The sequence below is a fragment of the Armigeres subalbatus genome, chromosome 1 (assembly GCF_024139115.2).
Source record: "Armigeres subalbatus isolate Guangzhou_Male chromosome 1, GZ_Asu_2, whole genome shotgun sequence".
Taxonomy (NCBI): domain Eukaryota; kingdom Metazoa; phylum Arthropoda; class Insecta; order Diptera; family Culicidae; genus Armigeres; species Armigeres subalbatus.
In genome coordinates this window covers 211,395,741-211,400,814 of record NC_085139.1, presented here as the reverse complement: position 1 = coordinate 211,400,814, position 5,074 = coordinate 211,395,741, and the positions used below count along the sequence as shown (strand labels likewise).

The 5,074-nt window shown below is 39.5% G+C and overlaps 1 long non-coding RNA gene across 1 annotated transcript; it reads right to left on the bottom strand.

The window, feature by feature from the left end:
* Positions 1–772: 772 nt before the first annotated feature.
* Positions 773–1,409, bottom strand: LOC134210501 (uncharacterized). The gene is made up of 2 exons (XR_009978832.1): positions 988–1,409; positions 773–870 (listed from the first exon to the last, which is right to left on the bottom strand). It is a non-coding gene; the product is annotated as an uncharacterized LOC134210501 (long non-coding RNA).
* Between the last annotated feature and the right edge of the window lie 3,665 nt (positions 1,410–5,074).

Here is a 5,074-nt window from a genome sequence, read left to right as displayed (position 1 = left end):
TACCCAACCCCAATAATCTCCCGCATTCCAAAGTCCCTCCCAGCCTCTCTATAATAGTTTCCTTTGGGTAGAGAATACGATGAAAAAGGTATACTGAACTGTTCTTTTAATGAATAAACTCTCTCCCATTCATGTATGACACTCCTATCCAGTCCGATATAGTCTTCATTAGACAGAGAATATGGGTTCCAAACTTGGTGGACATCGGTAAAGGGTTCAGAAGTTTTACTGAATTGATCGATACCTAAACAATAATCCTCTCTCACACCCCCTCCCCCCTTTTAAAATGACGTATTCACTAAAATCGTTTCCTTAAGACAGACAATATTTGAAACAAATTTGGTTTAAATCGGCCATGGAGTTCAAGACTTACATTGAGTAGATTGATTGCTAAACGATACCCCTCCCCCATACCCTCTCTCTTTTCCAAAGGGCATATCCCCCCCCCCCCTTATCGTTGTCTTCTTGAGATGAAGCATGAGTGTTCCAAATTTGTTTGAAATCGACCAAAGGGTTCAGAAGTTACACTGAGTCATTCGATAACTAAGCAATAAGAAGTGTGATATGGATAACGGGAAGCGAAGAGACATCAACCACGTAATTGTTTGAAATTTGCTTAGCCTAACAATTAATTGGATTTGTATAGCTTATACAAAGCAAACATTTAGAAAACAAATTCCTAAAGAAATAAAGAATTTTCGTTTCAAATATCAGTATGCTTAAGTGTTTTTGACGAGTTGTTTCTTTCTATTAAATAAAAAATAAGTGAATATTTTAGATTTCATTGACTTATTTATTCAAAGGTTAAACGGATTGATGTTATAATACTTCAGATTTTCATTCTATGATTTTCCAATGCAATTGCATAATCTGAAAATAAAATTGAAAAAAAAATTGAATTCAGAACATCGTAAAAGCTTTCCGCAACTGGGAGACTGCCACATCGATTAGGCAGAGAAACATTCACAATTTTCCTCACGAACCTACCTTATGGCTTCCGAAAAAGTCTGCTCCTCCACCGAAAACGTACAACAAAGTGTTTTCGAAACGTGATATTGCCTCTGCGAGATATTCCTGTCCGATGGAACGCTAGGTTCCATCTTCGGAGGAATATTCGCAGGGCGTTTTTGGTCGTAATGTGGCCATTTTTTGTTCTGATCTGCTGTTTGGTGAGCGAATGCTAAATACGACTGTTCCTAACACGATGAAACAAGATAATGAATGAACTGCAAGGCAAACCGGCAGGGTTTTGTTCATCGTAGGTAAATGAATGACATTTTTGTAGGTCTGTGCTGTCAAGAGCGGGAATGTACCCGTGCACGGAAAATTCCACAATCATGTATGCATTGTTGTTTACCTACCGTTTCTATTCCAGGTAGTGCATATTGTCTATCCGGAACAAATTTAGAACGCTTTCTATACCGAAGTTGGATTTTTCTCTAGATATAGTTACTTGCCCTGGCGCTGGATTCGCCTAAAGATGCGCTAAACAACGCATCAATTAGTTTGACAGATAAAACTTCGGAAGAAAGTTCGGTTCGGAAGTCCCGACTTCCGAATTCTAACTTGGTGCTACGCCGACAATATTATCAACGATCAATACATATATTTTTCTATTTAGAGCACAAAAATAAAAAAAAACACAAATCAAATTCCTTTTCATTGCTTTATTTGTGATGGGATGGAAATGGGAGCTATGAGATGAAGTTCCGAACCTTCCCCTATGTGTCGCGGTTATATTTTTACCCTAATATAATCGATGTGGATCCGCACATAAAACAAATCAATCACAAATCATTCGTGAACACACATAAAGTTTATCTTTATATGTATTTTATAAGTGATTTGCGTGATGAATGGTTATATGTACATTGTACGCTTATATACATCATAACTAAAATCTATGGATTTTGGCCAATACAAATGTGTGGATTTTTGGTACCTAGTGTTATTTTATTTTTTAAATTCATGATAGTATGTGTATTGTTTTCAAATATCACATTAGGTCACAGGATACAGAAATGTCAGTGGGATACGGTCGCGCAATGTTGACTGCAAAACAAACCTATTGTGTGAGATAAATAGGAATGCCTCCGATTTGATTCGAATATGTTTCTCGGCAATAAATATCAAGCTCTCTATATTCAGTGCAATTTGCCAGCAAGTGTTTCTATGTGGCAGCCACTTTTTTTTCTACATGAGAGACACAACATCTTAAATCCACTTTGTATCACGTTTCACTAGCATATGCTTAAACACTTTCAATTTGGTCTTCGTAATTAGACTAAGCACTAGGGGTCGATTGCTTCATCTCCGCTTTGGCCTTAAACTGTGTGTTAAGTTTATGGGTAAGCTTACGAATTAAGCGGAGGTGTAGAAATTGATCCTAAGCTCTCAAAGATTGAGGGAAGGAATTTTTTAATCCTTTTCATCCTTAATCCTTTTTTAATGGGAGGGAATTTCTCACGGAATTTCCAAATCAACTAACAAATAAATTTTTAAACTACAATTAATGAGATGAATGTATTACTTCTGCGTGAAGTTGAACGCTTTTTGCAATGATATGGAAATGTTGATATCATCTTCCAAACATAGACGTACATGTTCATGATATAATTAGAGGCGAAAGTACAGATTTGATAGTTCCATTAGAGTATGGTAGGCATGAAGAATGTTTCATAGAAGTGGATTTAAAAGCGAGCGGAGGACAATATTTGTGATCTCACGCCAATTCTTCTGCCAAACTCCCGTACTTACTAAATGTGGATGATAATGTTATAGTTTGTAAATAACATGAAAAATCTCAACTCCGTTTAGTGTTATACACGCCTGAGCCTCTCAAATAAAAGAATTAAAAATAAACTCCCGTTTGAAGAGGAAGGGAAGAGTATCAATATGGAAGCTGATATCTCTCCAGTGGCTAAAGGAAGGTGGTTTGATTTGCTCATATACTATCGCGTGTGGACAGGGTTTCTATCTACGAGTACTGGCTCCAAATTTCTGATACACTCTCCCAATTATGGAACACTTTTACCAAAAAGTTATAATTTCGATGTTGATGAGAGTCCAATCCGCTTAGCTTCCTTTTCAGTCATGTAGGCTTCTCCAACCTTTTAAAGCCGTGCCATAACATCAATGTCGTCGCGAAGCAATAGCTGGACAAACTTATTGAAATGTACCACTCTTGTCAATCCCAGCTCTTCGTACCCCTTCCAAAGCGATGTTGAATAGCAGGCGAAAGACCATCACTGCGCGTAACCCTCTGCGTTTCGAAGGGACTCAGAGCCCTGAAACTCGAACTACGCACATCACCCGATCCATGTATTTGTATTTGCGACATTTCTGCAGTACTTGGCGAATGGCAAACACCTGGTCCGTGTGTGAGCGTTCCATAAAACCCGCCTGGTACTGCCTCAAGAACTCTCTTACAATTGGTGCTAGTCGATGGCATAACATTTGGGAGATTACCTTGTAAGCCGTTCAGCAATGTGATTGCGCGGTAGTTGCTACAATCCAGCTTATCGCCCTTTTTGTAAATATGACAGACACCTTCCATCTAAATCTTGGTATGGCCCAGTGCAGCTCTAGATGCCTCACCACCGTTTTAAATAGCTCTCATGGTGGTTGGTCAACCCCAGGGGCTTTGTTGTTCTGCGGACAATCTACTCCTGGATTTTCTGGTGATCCGGAGCCGTAAAATTATGTCCTGCGCGCGTTCTCCCAGGTCCATCACCACACCCCATCTTCGTCTGCCACATCGCCATTCAGGTGCTCTTCGTAGTGCTGCCGCCACCTTTGGATCACCTCGCTCGTTTGTAAGAGGTTCCCGTTTTGTTCTTACACATATCGGGATGTGGCATGGTCCTTACGTGACAGTTTAACTTCTCAGACTCGAACAGTTTAACTCTCTTAGAACTCAGTGTACTACCGGTGTTTGCTAAGTGATGAATCAAAACTGCAGTTCTTTTTTTAAATTTAGTTTTTTGCTGTATAGCGATGGACAGTATTAGAAATTATTTCTGTAAAATAATCGGATCGTTTTTTTATTGGCAAATCTATTAAATTATCTTAATTAATTATCTAAAGATAACTCGTCTAGCTCAAACCTTTGTAGGGTATGTGGCGGAACCATCATCATCATCATCATCAACTTTCGTGAGTTAGCGCGGTACGTTGCTCCGTCTCTTCACGTCTCGATCTTCCAGCTGGCGCTTTTTCCTCCCAAAATCAGTTTGTCTGTTCCACGCCTGTTTATATCGTGCCTCGTTCGCCCTCGTGCGTGTTGCAGCAATCTCGCCCATGCTTCCTCAACTAGCCTCGAATTCGCCGTCATACCAGTCGTTTTTCTGATCCGGGGGCCGTGCCAAGTAGCGGTTGCGGTGCTACCAATGGCAAACGAATATCAGCCATCTTCATTGAAGATTCTTCAAGATAAGCTGCGCCTAGTGGGTCTTCCGTTGGGATCCACTTCAGCTGCTCGCGCATCCTTGGGCTTGTCTGCCGCTTAGGGTCTGTCTCATTTGGAGAATTACTAGAAATTAAACTTAAAAGTGACATTTCAATAATTATCAAATAACCCTGCTGCAGAGACAAGATTACTGACAGATATCGAATCATTTTGCATCGATGTCTTATTGGTACTGGGCAGCAGGCAGTACCAGCCATTCTTATTACCGGGTTATTTGCTAATTTTCGAACTGTCACAGTTTAATTCTCCAAATGAAGCAGACCTAGTAACAATTTTAGCCGCGCGGACGATTCCGACTCGAATGATTCTATATAGCCTTTTTAAACTCGATTTGATTTAATTGATTGAAATCTTTGATTTTATTTATTTATCAATGATATTGTTAAATAGTTTAGAAATAGGCAAACAACTTATCACGTGCATGCATCGCAATCTTCTTCTTCTTCTTCTTCTTCTTCTTCTTCTTATGGCATTACATCCCTAACTGGGTCATTTCGCCTGATTTCTAAGTGTTCATTCAGCACTTCCACAGTTATTAACCTGACGTTTCTAAGCGTTACCATTTTGCATTCGTATATAGAGGCTAACACGATGATACTTTTATGC